The sequence below is a fragment of the Anolis carolinensis genome, chromosome 6 (genome assembly GCF_035594765.1).
Source record: "Anolis carolinensis isolate JA03-04 chromosome 6, rAnoCar3.1.pri, whole genome shotgun sequence".
Classification (NCBI taxonomy): Eukaryota; Metazoa; Chordata; class Lepidosauria; order Squamata; family Dactyloidae; genus Anolis; species Anolis carolinensis.
In genome coordinates this window covers 52,030,004-52,044,847 of record NC_085846.1, presented here as the reverse complement: position 1 = coordinate 52,044,847, position 14,844 = coordinate 52,030,004, and the positions used below count along the sequence as shown (strand labels likewise).

The window sequence follows — 14,844 nt, the reverse complement described above, 5'->3', positions numbered from 1 at the left end:
CAAATGTGCCAAATAGCTTTATGGCAGCAGCAATAGTGTGTGTGTGTGGTGTGTGTGTGTGTGTGGAGTGACACTGGCAGAGGAGCTCTAACAGATAGCAGCAGCAGCAACACACCTTAAACTTGCTACTACTGTGTAGAAGGAGACAGTGGTTCTCCGCTCCTGAAACCTTCTACCTCGAAAAGTCCACATGTGGTGGACTTGCAAAGAAGCAACAAAGTTTTGGATGAAGATTCATGAAGAATCACAAAAGATTTTAAAAAGAACATTTATAAGAAAACCAGAGTATTATCTATTAGGATTTACAGATTTAGACTTACAATTGATGGAACAAGAAGATAAACTTTTTACTTATATTACGACTTCCGCTAGAAATGTTTTTGCTAGAGAATGGAAACAGGAATCAGTCCCACCAATTGAGGAGTGGATGGAGAAGATAAGAGAAATAAAGGATATGGACAAATTGACTTTTTTGTTGAAGAAAAATACAGGCAAGATAATGAAAAGAATGAATTGGGACAATCTTCAGGACTATCTGGATAATTTGAGAAAATGAAGATTACGAGAGACAATTTTGCTATTTTTTTTCTCCTTAGCAAGAAAAAATATTATTGAATAATAAGAAAATATTATCCAAGAAGATGGAATGGAAGTCATTTTTTTTTGCTTTTTGTTTTTTTATGTGTGGGTATATTTTTGTAGATGGTACAATTTTACCTTTCTCTCTTTTCCCTACTTTTCTATACCTTGGTTGTTCTCACTCTTTCGATGTAGTATAAAAAATTTTAATAACATTCTTTAAAAAAAAGAAAAGAAAAGATTTTCTCAAATAAAACAAGAGATAGTTCCAGAAAGTGGGATCCTTAGGTTGGAAGGCTCTCAACAAGCTGTTGGTGAAGAGCGAAAAATAGTTATAAGAGTTTGTAGAAAGGGATCTTATGTGGAACATTGTGCAGATTTTTAATACATTTTTCCTAACACATTTGGCCCAATTTCATGTTTGTCATGATGATTAAAACATATTTCTTTGTGTTTTTTAAATTGTTACAAATTTCAACTGTTCAAATTGTATTACAATGTTTTGTATGCACATTCTTTCTCTGAAACACCCCTAAGTTATGCCTCATAAATGTAAAAAATATCAAGCCAAGGTGCCTTTCTTTTCACAATGTCTTGGGAATTATTAGACGGCTACTTTAATTGATACTATCCATTGAGACAAAATTATTTTCCACTGCGAATTCTAGCAGGCTGAAACAAGATTTGGAACAAGAAATCTAAAGGCACTTTGAAAATGAGAATCCTAGGGGGCAGTTGGACAAATGTATAGATACCGTTCCCCGTAATTTAAGGGGAAGGAAATATTACAATTGTACATCATGTCAGGAGCAGGGGGCTCTGGGGAGAGTATCATGTCCTTATTGAAAGCTCCATTAACACATCAAGTCATTTCAATCCATGTAGGACTGATGTCTTGTTGCTACTTATGTTTAAGACAGTCCATGTTAAAACACTCCCTCTGTTTTGGCTTGTGCATTTTGACTGAACATCGATCCATTTCAGGAGACTCCTGGATCTGTTTTTGCATGCCTCCCAAAAACGGGCAAGTAGTTGAATAGCCGTTTTTGGTCCACAGCCAAAAAATGTGGCTAGTTCTGGCCCATTGATAGCAATTGCGGGGTTTCCTGGGCTCCCCTTCCCATCATTTTTAGGGCTATCAGGATGAAAACGGCCACACTTGGAGGACACATCTACGACTGTTAGCCCACCAAGTTTCATAATGTTTGGATCATCCCCTGATTTTTAGGAATTTCCTTTCTTTTTAGAGCACAGACAGAAATATAAACAGAGAGAATTTGTGTTGTCAAAGGCTTTCATGTCCGGAATCACAGGGTTGTTGTGAGTTTTCCGGGCTGTATGGCCATGTTCCAGAGCATTTTCTCCTGACGTTTCACCCACATCTATTGCAGGCCTCCTCAGTGGTTGTGAGGTACAGTATATTGGAAAACTAAACAAGGGAGGTTTATATATCTGTGGAATCTCCAAGCTGGGAGAAAGGGCTCTTGTCTGTTGGAGGCCAGTGTGAATGTTGTAATTAATCATCTTGATTAGCATTAATGGCCTTGCAAACTTCATTCCTGCCTGGGGGAATCCTTTGTTCGGTGGTATTAGCTGCCACTGATTGATTCATGTCTGTAATTCTTCTGTTTTCAGAGTGTTGTTCTTTATTTACTGTTCTGATTTTAGAGTGTTTTAATAATGATAGCCAGATTTTGTTTCTTTTCATGGTTTCTTCCTTCCTGTTGAAGTTGTCCACATGTCTGTGGATTTCAATGTTTGTTTGCAAAGGAATAAAATTATAGGTCGGCAGGTAACTAGAGTCTCACTTATCCAACATTTGCTTATTCAACATTCTGGATTATCCAACACAGTCTGCCTCCCACCCGGATCCACAGCTGTTTCTCTAGGCAGCAAGGACTGAATTTTTTACAGATTTAATTTCCGACAATGTTGTTACTGTAACTTCATTTTATGCAATTCTATCTTTATTTGTAGTTAATTTGTTAGCAGCCAATGTTTTTGTAGTCAATGTCTTCAATACACTGCAATGTTTTGGTGCTAGTCATAAATACAGTACATAACCACATAACTACATTACTACATAACGTTACCGTGTATTGAACTGCTTTCCCTGTGGATTTGTTGTAGAACATGATGTTTGGTGCTTAATTTGTAAAATCATAACATAATTTGACGTTTTTCCTTAATTCCTCTTTATTATCCAACATTTTCACTTATCCAACGTTTTGCCGGCTCGTTTATGTTGGATAAGTGAGACTCTACTGTAGTTGTTTTCTGAGAATGAGGCTTTTCTGTGTGTTTGCTGGGATTAATAATAATAATAAATCTTTTAAAAGTATTTTCTGAAGGAGAGCAGGGGAGGAGAAAAAAAAACTAAAGGGTGACTCAAGGCTCTCAGAGCCACCCAAATATTTTTAAGGAAAAGCACACCAAGAGCAAAAAGATGTTCTTTTTTTTTCCCAAGTCCCCAAATGCATGCATGCATGCATCCCACCCATCCTGTACTTTCCCAACTCCCAGCCCTACTAAATACAAAGAATCAAGAAAATAAAGGAAAATGAAGAAAATAAAAAAGATTCAATGCTAGAGAGAGGCCAAGACAAGTCAAAAAATAAAGCTGAGAGTGAGTGGCAAGGCAATCAGACTGAAGCACCTCTCTAGAGCCAGGATACAACTGAGAGCAATGGAGGCACTCACCCCATTAAATAGACACAGCTTGCATAAAACACATCACAGTGTTCTTCTAGGGAACCCAGTGCGAGCACATGGCAGTCTCATTGCATGCCAATGAGGTCAAATAAGAGAGGAGAAGTCATGACTGGCTGCCGTATGGCCTGTTTCTGCCAAAAAATGACGGCTGAGCTTTTACCATTACAGCCAGCTGAACAAGCCTGATTTGCCAAAGGGAACTGACCAAACCGAATTTGTGCTCAAGCCTAACATCTATCTCTCAATCCCTCATCCTACCCCCCAACAGACTGACTGAAATCAATGAGCAAGTTAGATACCTTATTTATGTCAAAGGTGTACTTTAAGTGAACTAATATTGAATTTAATTCTATGAGATAGAAATAAACATTTTTGTCTATTCACTTGTTTTACACCATGCCACAGAGCTTGTTCTTCATCATGCCACATATGAACAGGGATCAAAATCAGCTTACAGAGTTGAGATGTGGTGTTAACCTTTCAGAGCAAATGAATTGCTTAAGATCCTCTGCTTCTATGCTTCAAACAAAGGGGTAATAACATTAACGGCTGTTGATGTCCTGAAAGTGCTGAATGATAAGGCATTAATTCATCATTATTTTACTAGCTGTTAAGTCACATGCAAGCTAGCCAGTATATCTGTATTAATGGCCCAGGAAGAGCCATGAACAGATGGTATACTGTATAATGGCAATCAGAAAGAAATATATAATGTACAAAGAATTTTTAAAATATCAGTAGTCAGGACTATTTTGATGATTAAAATCTCAGCACAGACTCATTTAGTTTTTACTGCCTTGTAGGAGAAATAAAAGGAAACAGTTGCTTGCCCTGTAAATGATAACAGAAGTTTCTGCTACAGAAAAGTAAGACATCTAAGATAGTCTTGAACCATCCCTCTGCATTGCTGCACTTGAGGCAATTTACAATAAAACCATAAAGAGATAAAATATAAAAATCACCATAGTTAAACAGACCAATCATAAACCAGATAAAACAATAACAAAATATATCAAGGGGGCAGAGTTTATTGAAATAGACAACTGTTGTGGTCGAGCAGGAAACATTAGCTCCCCCAGAAGACATCAAAGAGCTATCACCTCTTCCATGAAAATCACATCAAATTGTTAAATAAACAATTGCTATTCCATATTTTATTTATTCACATACTAAATGCTATGTATTTTATACTGTGTAGAAGGGATATAAATGTCAAATACATGTTCTTAGTCAATTGTTATGAATAACTTTGCAATAGCTTTAAAGCATAGGTTCTTTTTTGTAATTTCAGTGTGAGAGGTATATCAGAACTTTTACAGAACAGTTACATATACAGACATAAGATTCTATGTAACTACAGTAGAACCCCGGTTATCTGATTTAAACGGAAAGACCGAATCTCGGATACCCGGATTTGTCAGATAACCCGTTCTGTAGACCCAGGCGCCTAGCAGAGGGAGGAGACTTCTCCCTCCGGCAGGTGCTTGGACCCAGGGAAACGCAAGGCATGCCGCTGCTTAGCGACATACCTCATGCTTCTCTAAAGGCCCACGCACCAGCCGAAGGGAGAAGCTTCCTCCCTCTGGCAGGTGCTTGGGCCCAGAGAAGCGCAAGCCATGCTGCTGCTTAGCGACATGCCTCGCGCTTCTCTAAAGTTCCAAGTGCCTACCGAAGGGAGGAAACTTCTCCCTTCGGCAGGCGCCCCAGGCAAGGGAAGTAGGCCACAATTGCAGGCCACTTCTGAGATACTTGCTCCTCCCTCTCCTTCTCGTGAGAGAGGGTGGGGCGGGATGCTTCCGGGGTGCTTGCTCCTCCCTCTCCCTCTCCTTCTTGTGAGATCCCTTCGCTCGTGAGAAGGAGAGGGAGAGGGAGGGGCACCGCCAGTGGGGCCTCGGATAATACAGAGCCTCGGTTAACCGGAGCTCAGTTAACTGGGGTTCTACTGTACATTGGATTCACAAACAACCTACAGTTACATTGGCTAACAAACAAACAAAAGGGGGATTACATTTTCACTCAGCATTCATACACATGTACATGCATTCATCCTCATGCATTCAAAGATTACCACATTCTTTCTCCCTCCATGGAGAAGCACCTGCTTAGGCCAGACCCTGCCTCCTCTGCAGCCTGCCAACACATAGTTACAAAATGCCAAAACTTCAAAACTGCAAAATGCATCCTTTTCCCCCTAAGAACAATGCCAAGGATCAGATCCCTGTTTCCATACAGCAGAACTGACTCCCTGCATCACATAAAATGACTCCAAAATGCACTCCTTCCTCCATCCCTTGAGAAAATGAGCTCAAGGTGACCAGACCTCCATTGCAGACCTCCCACATTCCCATACACCATCTCCACTGAGCATGGCAGGTGAACAGCTTCTCTGTCTGTCACACTTTCTGGATTGTCATAAGGCCACTTATATAGCAATATTTTGCTGATGTCCAAAAGTTGTAAATGAATGATAGATGTCTTCCATCCTGGAATATCTTGGCCCAGATGTTGATTCTTCTTGATTAGTGTTGGCCTTGTGTTGACTTCCTTCTTAACACTGAAAACATTTCCTTGACTTAAAAGAACCATTGTCTCTGACCCAAAAGTTCATTAAGTCAGCAAATGTTAACAGATGTAAACAGATGTAAACATTTAGCTTATCACTGTTATAGTTCTTATCACAGTTAGCAGGCAGATCAACTATTTCAGCTCTCATTAGCAACTTTTAATTACAATTCAGCAAGCAGGCAGTTAGTCATTGCAGGCCTTAATATTCAGAATGGTGTCTCCAAAATTTAGGTCTCATTCCTTCCTTCCTTCCTTCCATTCAATTCATTCATATCATATATCGTATTTTTCCCTGTGACAATTGTACCTAATTCTGAAAAATAAGCCTACTCCACTGAAAAAGTGATCTTTGGCAAACTGAGACCTGATCCCAAAGCAACTGATGAAGAATTATATGTAAAAATACAATTCTGGGCACCACAAATTAAGAAGGATATTGATAAGCTGGAAAGGAAGGCAACCAAAATGGTAAAAGTCTGGAAATCATGACCTATGAGGAATGGCTTAGGAAAAAACTAGGGCATGGTGCAAAGGATTCAAACTAGAGATTCAACCTATACATTTGGAGCAACTTTCTGACAGTAAGAGCTGTTTAATAATGGAATGCAGTGCCTTGGAGTCTCCTTCTCTGGAGGTTTTTAAAGAAAGCCTAGATGGCAATCTGTGTATGCCTGCACTGTATGGTCTCTTTCATTTCTAGTTTCTACGATTCTTGGTAGAGAATCTTGTCTGGCATACAAGGGAGTTGGACTGGTGGCTATTGTGTGTCTTCGAACTGTATGATTATATGATCTTATGATATCCATTCCTGACACAATGAAAAGATAACCTTGCCCTCAGTTGTTTCCATATTTCTCTTTCTCCAGTGGCTGTCAAGCTCCCCAGGAAATTATAAGCCATGGAATAGAAGTACCAAACATTTGACAATGCAGTTCATATCCTCACAATCAGGCATGTAGCCGGGGGGGGGGGGGGCTTGAGGGGCTTCAGCCCCCCCCCCCCGAAATTCTCAGGGTGGTCCTCGAGAAGGCCTTACATTTATTATTTAAACTGTTACATTTATTCATATCATGATCTGATCACCATGCTCAATATATCCCATATGCCTGGGGGTATTGGGATAACGATACAAAAGTTTTGCTAGGGTAGATCCTCTCTCACTCAGACTCAGCCCCCTGCAACCAAAATCCCAGCTCCCCCCCCAATCAAAATCCTGGCTACGGGCCTGCTCACAATTGTTAAATAGCAATGGAAATTCTAGCTAGAAATTGAAGGGAAGAGTGCCAAATACTGATTGGGCATCTCTTTTTTTCCAGTCCTACCAGACTGACCCCCTCTCCCCTCATAGTGCCTGTAATACTTTGCAATGTAATACAACAACTTCCAGAAGAACTCTGCATAGGAAATGGTATCACAGTCATAGTTTCATTGATTTCTGTCACCATTTTCAAACTCAGGATGATGCCCCAGCTATTTCCCACTTGCTGGGCATTTCCCAAAATTGAGAAAAATGCCTTTACCTGAATGTTGGACTATCTCCTTCAGTGCTGACATTGCTGTGCACTTTCAGCCGGTTGCCAATTAATTCCATCTTGCAGTCAGAGTGAATATAACTGAGTGTTGCTTATCAGGGAATTAAAGTTAATGTATGCAAGTAATTAGAATTTTTGAGTAATACGCAGTCAGTGTTCTAGTTTAATGCCAACAATTAACTACATTCAGATAAAACATCTCTACAAATGCTTCAATAGTTTGGTTAAAAGGTTGAAAAGTACAGAGTCCTTGACCCTGGAGCAATGATAACTAGACTATCCCAAGCTATACGCTTGCTTCAGTCAGACTATGTTTGGTGTTTGCATCTGTCTTAACACTGCTGCAGTAGTTATGTTAATCATCTTTAAAGATGCAGAGAATGACAGTGATTAGTATTATCGTTTATAGCACTATGAATACCACAAGGACTACCACCAGACTGCAAAACTGATCTGCCTTTGACAGCAGTTGAATATGCAAATGTCAGCAAGCAGCCCACCTGTGGGATAGGTGGGGAGCAGATTTCAGCAGAGTCACCATTATCAGGGGCAGCTGCTTCCCTCCCATGGTCTACACCAGGGAGTATGTAAGAGGGGGAGACTGGGTGGCATCAATGACATTGAGCCACATGCTACAAACCCATTGCCCGTGCTCAGTCTATAAAGGTAGTTCCTGGGATCCTGCTTGGCAGGTGCCTTTTTGGCATGCAGCAGAGCTGATAGAAGAAAATGGAAGGGGAAGCAGGATGGGGAAGAAGGCTGGCAAAGAGATCAGAAATGTCTGTGGCTGCAGGGCAGCAAAGAGGTCAAGGAGGAGGCAGTCAAAAGAGGCTGTGGCAACCATAACAGCATGGATGAATAGCTGGCAGATGAAGCAGCATGGATGAAGCAGAAGTTGCATTTGGCAGCCAGGGAAGCATTTGGGTGTGGGCAGCAGCAACTAAGAATGGTGTTGAGGAAATCCATGCAGCACCCCTGGGGTGGTGGCCTGGTTGTATGTAGTTGTGGGAAAAACCAGGAAGTGTTGCCATGGCTTGCACCAACCAGCCCTTATAAGGATTTGAAAGAGTAATCACTAGGAAGAATCAGCAAGTGGCGTTAACTGCTCCAGGCATGCTGTACCTTCCCTTTGGTCAGGGGCCATTGATTTCTGCAACGTCTTGGCCTATGCTTCTAGCCAAGGGTCCAGAGGCTTTCTGGGTATCAGGCTGACAGGCAGTCACATTGCCTTTTTTCTTGTTAGGGCATCCCCCATAGGTGGCAGCTACCTAGATACCCAACTGCCAACTAGACTCCCTTCTGATGCCATTTCAAACCCCGTCCTCATATGCTGCATTCCACTCCCCTTTCAAGCCTTCAGTGGCATTTTGGCCTGACCATTTTGTATGGAGGGGCAGGGTGAAATTTCTCCCCTTCCACATATTCCAACTGGGAGGGAGCCACTAGTTTTACTTACCCTTGTCCACGCTTAAACCTTACCTTAAGGGAATATTTAATCTTAATTTTAATCTTTTTATTCTGTACTTGCACAACTACCAAGGAGTGGGTTGGTAGGCTAGTAGGCCAGGATGCCTTGTTTTTACATGGTTTTACTGTTTTACATGATTTTACTGTATGTATGGGTAAGAGTGTACGTTTTGTATGTTTTACATGTTTTGATATGGTCAAAACTGACTAATCAATAAAGAGTTGTTGTTGTTGTTGTAAAAAAAAACTGGGAGGGACTTGGATTAGATAAGCTCCATGTATCACTGTGTAGGTTCCAGTTGTCTTAGAGCACAGAGCCTCTAGATTAAGGAGTGGGGTTCATGGTCAGAACTATCATCAGGAAAAGGCAAGCAGAGAGACCTCAGCAAGATGGCAAAGTAAAAAAAAATCTAATTTTTAAGCTCCTGAGGAGGATCTAACCACTACAGTCACAGCCTGTGTCATCTTCAGACTAGTGGAATTTCCTCCCTGGCATGGGAAGATCAGAGAGATTCTTCAAATAAGCTGCATGAATGAGACCCATTGACAGGACTTTTATGGGATCAGTCAGAGCAAGCTTCCTAGATATGTGGTGGTGGACCTTATAAAATGACAGATTGGTAAACTGATTCTTTGTCAATGATTTGTATTGAGAATGGGAAGAGATTGGGAAACAAGACTGGCATACAGAGGGTAAGAGAAAAGCAGGAGGAATGCATGCCTAGAGAAATGAAGAAAAATAATGATGACAACAGCTGATGAAGATTCATGAATCTGTTGAGTTGGATAAATTAAGTAAGGCCCCATCTACGCTGTCATATAACCCAGTTTCTGAATCCATATTATCTGTGTTGAACTGCATTATATGGCAATGTAGATTCATATAATCTAGTTCAAAGCAGATGATCTAAATTCAGAAACTGAACTATATGGCAGTGTAGATCCAGCCGAAACTGATGATATTTATCCAACTACAAGTGAGGTTAGTACACTAATTTACTAGTTATATTAATTACAGGAACATTTTTATTGTGGGTTTTAGGAATTAGTAGAATGTGATTAAAAGTAGAAGAGTGATCATACAACAGCATTTAAAGGGAACAGAGTAAATAGAGATTAAAATCAGTATGCAATGAGTGAGAGGTTTGTAGATTAGTTTTTCTGTTAGTTTTGTTCTTATTGTGTAGATGTGTGCTCTTTTTCATTTTATGTTTGTTAAATAGTTCTTTTATTAAAAATGAACATTTTAATTTGTGTAAACATGCTTTTGTTTGTTTTTTCTTTTTGTCTTTGAATACAAATTATTTTTTTGAAAAAGGAAAACGCAAGCAGAGAGTGGGTCCATAAACTTTTTAGCAGAAGGAATCCGTGGAGGTAGCAGGTCTGGCGAAGTCAATCAAAATACTTGCAGAAAAGTTGGAGAAATTGGAATTGCAAGTGGTAGGAGTTGCTTCACTACTTGTGGTAGCAGAGGGGCTCATGTGCAGTACTCCAGGTCTCCACAAAAGAGGACCAAGGCCACTAGCAAAAAGGAAGAAGAAAAGGTGAGAGAAGAGTTGCAGCAACACAAGCTTTAAGCTTAACAAAATACTGAGTGAGATCCCATGATCACAAATGCTCAGAAGGAAAAAAAATATCATGAGAGATGAGAGTCTTATACACACAGTATTGAAGGAACAATTGCAAACAGTTCCAGTGAGAAGAAATGTGGGAGGTAATTAAAGAAATGGAGTATGAAGAACTTTTGGATGAGCTGAATTTTCAAAGGGCCATAAACAAGAAAGGGAAAGTCCCAAAAGAGGAATATTAACAGATAGTATTTGTAGGGAGAAAGTTGGAAAAGCTAAAGCTCAGAAGACGACATGACTGTCTAGAGAGTTAAAACATTTTAAAAGTAAGGACAGTTGGTTATGTCTGGAACAAGATGAAGAACAAGGAAACAATATGTTCCTTTTGTGAAGATTGTGGCATGCCAGTAGTGGAAAGAGAGAAGAAGGAATTGTATCTGCTTCCCTAAGGGAGCACAGTGTTCAAGTTTAAAGGAGGAAAGGAAGGGAGAAAAAAGGAATATGACAGTGCCTTTTAGATTGACCGGTTTTTATTATACCATGAGCTTTTGTGGGTATAAATCCAACTTCTTCAAATGCAATACAGAATCAAATTAAAACTTCGGGTTAAAAAGCATATTTATACAGTTATGGGCGTGAAATAAAATATAAAAGATACAAATCGTGTTCTTTGCCTTTCAGAGGGCTGCATACAGGTTTTTAAGATCTTTTTTAATTGTGGTTATTGTGATAGTTACAGCAAAAGTGGGGGAAGACATTGTTTGGGAGAGTATAGGAAAGTAGGAAAAAGGAGATAAAGAAAAATAATAATTATATAAAAAAGAAAAAAACCCATCACACACACCCCCACATCCCGTGAGTTAAAACTGTGACTTCCCATTGCCCTCTTAGGGGTATTGTCTTTCTTTGTATTTATCAACTGTTATTTATCCCAGTTTTCATTCTATACTTTTTTGCCGTCTATACGTCAGATAAGTTTATAATGAAGATTACAGGCTTCATAGTATGACTTGAAATCTGGAAGGCCGAGTCCTCCTCTCTTTTTGTCATCCATTAATATCTTTAGTTTTATCCTTGTTTTTTTTTTTTGTTATTCCATATAAATTTCGTTATGTCCGAATTCTATTTTTTGAAAAGATAATCATTTCTAATTATTGGTAACGTTTGGAATAGAAATAGTAACTGAGGCAAAATTCATTTTGACTCATAGAATCATAGAATAGTAGAGTTGGAAGAGACCTCATGGGCCATCCAGTCCAACCCCCTGCCAAGAAGCAGGAAATCGCATTCAAAGCACCCCCGACAGATGGCCATCCAGCCTCTGCTTAAAAGCCTTAAAAGAAGGAGCCTCCACCACAGTCCAGGGGAGAGAGTCCCTGTTGAACTTCATTTTGTTAGTTTCGGCCCATCTCTCTAGTCTGTTAAGATCGTTTTGAATTCTGCTCCTGTCTTCTGGAGTGTTAGCTATCCCTCCCAGTTTGGTGTCATCTGCAAACTTCATGATCGTGCCTTCTAACCCTTCGTCCAAGTCGTTAATAAAGAACTGGGCCCAGGATGGAACCATGCGGCACTCCACTTGTCACTTCTTTCCAAGATGAAGACGATGCATTGGTGAGTACCTTTTGGGTTCGTTCGCTTAGCCAATTACAGATCCACCTAACCTTAGTTTTGTCTAGCCCACATTTTACTAGTTTGTTTGCCAGAAGGTCTTGGGGGACTTTGTCAAAGGCCTTACTGAAATCCAGGTAGGCTACATCCACAGCGTTCCCTGTATCGACCCAACTCGTAACTCTATCGAAAAAAGAGATCAGATTAGTCTGGCATGACTTGTTTTTGGTAAATCCATGTTGATTATTGCAATAAGGCCTAATAAAGAGATGTTTTGATGTTTCAATTTTTCCAAGTCTTTTTGTATCTTTATCTACAGTCATTCATAATTATTTTTCTTAGCATTTACCTTTACCTTTAGCATTACTAGAGGTCAATATCACTCCCAAATATTTTATTTTGTTCTCTATTTTGTTCTCTAATTTGATCTCTGTTTTGATCTCTAGCTGCTCCTTTGCCTTTCCATCCACACTTTTAGTTAATATTTTGGTTTTTTGTTTGTTTGTTTAATTTGAAGCCAGCTATTTTTCCAAATTTTTCAATTTTTCCAGCCAGGCGTTAATATTCTTTAACGGGTTTTCAACAATGCAAATGACATCGTCTGCATATACTCACAGTCTGAATGTCTTGTTCTTCTTTTAACAATAGTCTCTATTTCTTCTCGTTCTTCAAATGTAGTATGTTGTTTCAAATATGCCACTGTCTCTTAGTATTAATTTCAGGTGATTGGCTCTGCTCCAATTCAATGTATGTCAGTGCTACTTGTACTCTAAACATAAACATAAGTACATCATAATCACGATTGTAATCAGCTCATCATAATAGATATGTATAAAAGCCCTATATGTTTTACAAATCCTCAGTCTATTGCAAGTTATATATATATATATATATATATATATATATATATATATATATATATATATATATATATACACACACACACACACACACACACACACACACACACTTATATGTAGTCGAACATACACAACTCTGTTAAATCATTCAAGTTGCAGGCACCATCTGATTTACACCATGCCTTAAAATACACTGCTCATTTATACATAACAGGTGAAATCAAGTCTATCATTTAGTCCTTTGGGAAATAAAGAGTTCAATTTAAAGGTCCAGAAAGTCTCCCTTTGCAAAAGAAGCCTCTTGATATCTCCTGAGGGTTTTGCTTTCTCTAATGCAAAAAACTTAAATCTATTGTAGGAATGGGCTTTCTCTTGACAGTGTGTGTATAAAATGGAGTCTTTGCACCCATTTTTATTTCTAAATTGATGTTCATGAATCCATGTTTTTAAGGCCCTCGTTGTCATTCCCACAAATGTTAATGCAATCCTTTCAGTGTTCTTCTTGAGATCTTAGATTTCTGATTATGTGAGGATACCATCTTATGCATCACTAATCTGGAATATATGATCAGCCACGCAGAGAACCTAAGCGCCTTGAATACTCTTATGAGTTTGTGTACGAAAATTTCTCAGTTTGGTCTGCCATCATTCCTGAAATACCAGGAGTGAAAAATACCTCTGAAACACTCCCCAATTGGCTGAAAATAGTTAAGAATGGAAGACAGAAATCATATCCAGTTTTGTTTTTTTGGTGGAGTGCTCTCTATTTGCCCAGCTCTGCTTATGTGTTTGTTAGGAATTCATCTCCATCAGATCAGTGGTATTTATTTCTAATTATGGATTATGTGTATGATGCCATTGCTCAATTTAAATTTGAGTCTTTAGAGAGCAATTAAAACATTCAATGGAAGATGCTACAAACAATGACTACAAATCACGATGGATATATACTGCCTCTTATACTGGAAGCAGCATGTTTCTGAGTATGAATTGCAGAGATCACGGCACAATTACATTCGTGGACCTCTTCACATTAAAGTCTGAATCTGTGAGGCAGTGGGGAAACTGTTGCCCTGTATCCCACATTGCCCACTGCATCCCTTACCTCATTTCACGGGAGGAAGTATCACCATCCAGCTTCCTTTCATGTTCACCGGGATGCATTCTAGCACATTGCTAGGATGCTTTCTCTATGGAGTCCCACTGGAAATTGCCTTACATCATGTGATGGCAGGCTCTGTCAAGATAGAGTCCTGGTAGCGTGCTAGGACTCTTCTCTCCATGTCATGAGGTAATATGTCTCACTATGAGTTTTCCATAGGCATTAGTTAGTTGCCATAGGAACAAAATGGTGAACTAAGCAGGATCTGATCATAAAACAACTTTCTTCTTCCTTCTATGATTTTTTTCAACATTTCCTAATTTCAGCTTTTAAAAGATTGCATATATTTGTTTCCTTGTTTGTTTCCTGCTGTTTAAAATTTTAAAACACGTAGTTTAATGTTGTGGATGGATTTATTTGGCAAGATTTGATATATCAAGACTTGTATTAGTTTCATTTACATGTAATTTGAAAAAGAAAAATAAGAGAGAGAAAAGCACACAGCTGCATGAGAGATGCAGAGGGAATGCAAAGAACCTCTTCAATGACACTATTTGTTCCTGGGTGTATATCAGTGGTTCCCAAACTACTGACCCCTTTCCAGAAAAAAAATATTACTCAGCATCCCCTGGAAAGGTGGGTGTGGTTTAGAGGTGTGGGCGTGGCTCCTGCTCAAGAGGGCAGGGCTGAGCCTCTCCCCTAGTCCCAGATGCAGGGCTGGGAGGGGGGAGGGAGAGGTGGGCAGGGCCACAAATGGGCACCCAGGACTGGGATAGGCAGAGTTATGAGCTCTGAGGCAGAGCTGAGCTTCTATCCCTGTCCAGCGGTGCCTGCCAGGACACAGGGGGCGG

General features: G+C 39.6%; 1 long non-coding RNA gene across 1 annotated transcript; it reads right to left on the bottom strand.

The window, feature by feature from the left end:
- Nucleotides 1–11,497: 11,497 nt before the first annotated feature.
- Nucleotides 11,498–14,107, bottom strand: LOC134292485 (uncharacterized). The gene is made up of 2 exons (XR_009999726.1): nucleotides 13,997–14,107; nucleotides 11,498–12,800 (listed from the first exon to the last, which is right to left on the bottom strand). It is a non-coding gene; the product is annotated as an uncharacterized LOC134292485 (long non-coding RNA).
- Nucleotides 14,108–14,844: the final 737 nt, after the last annotated feature.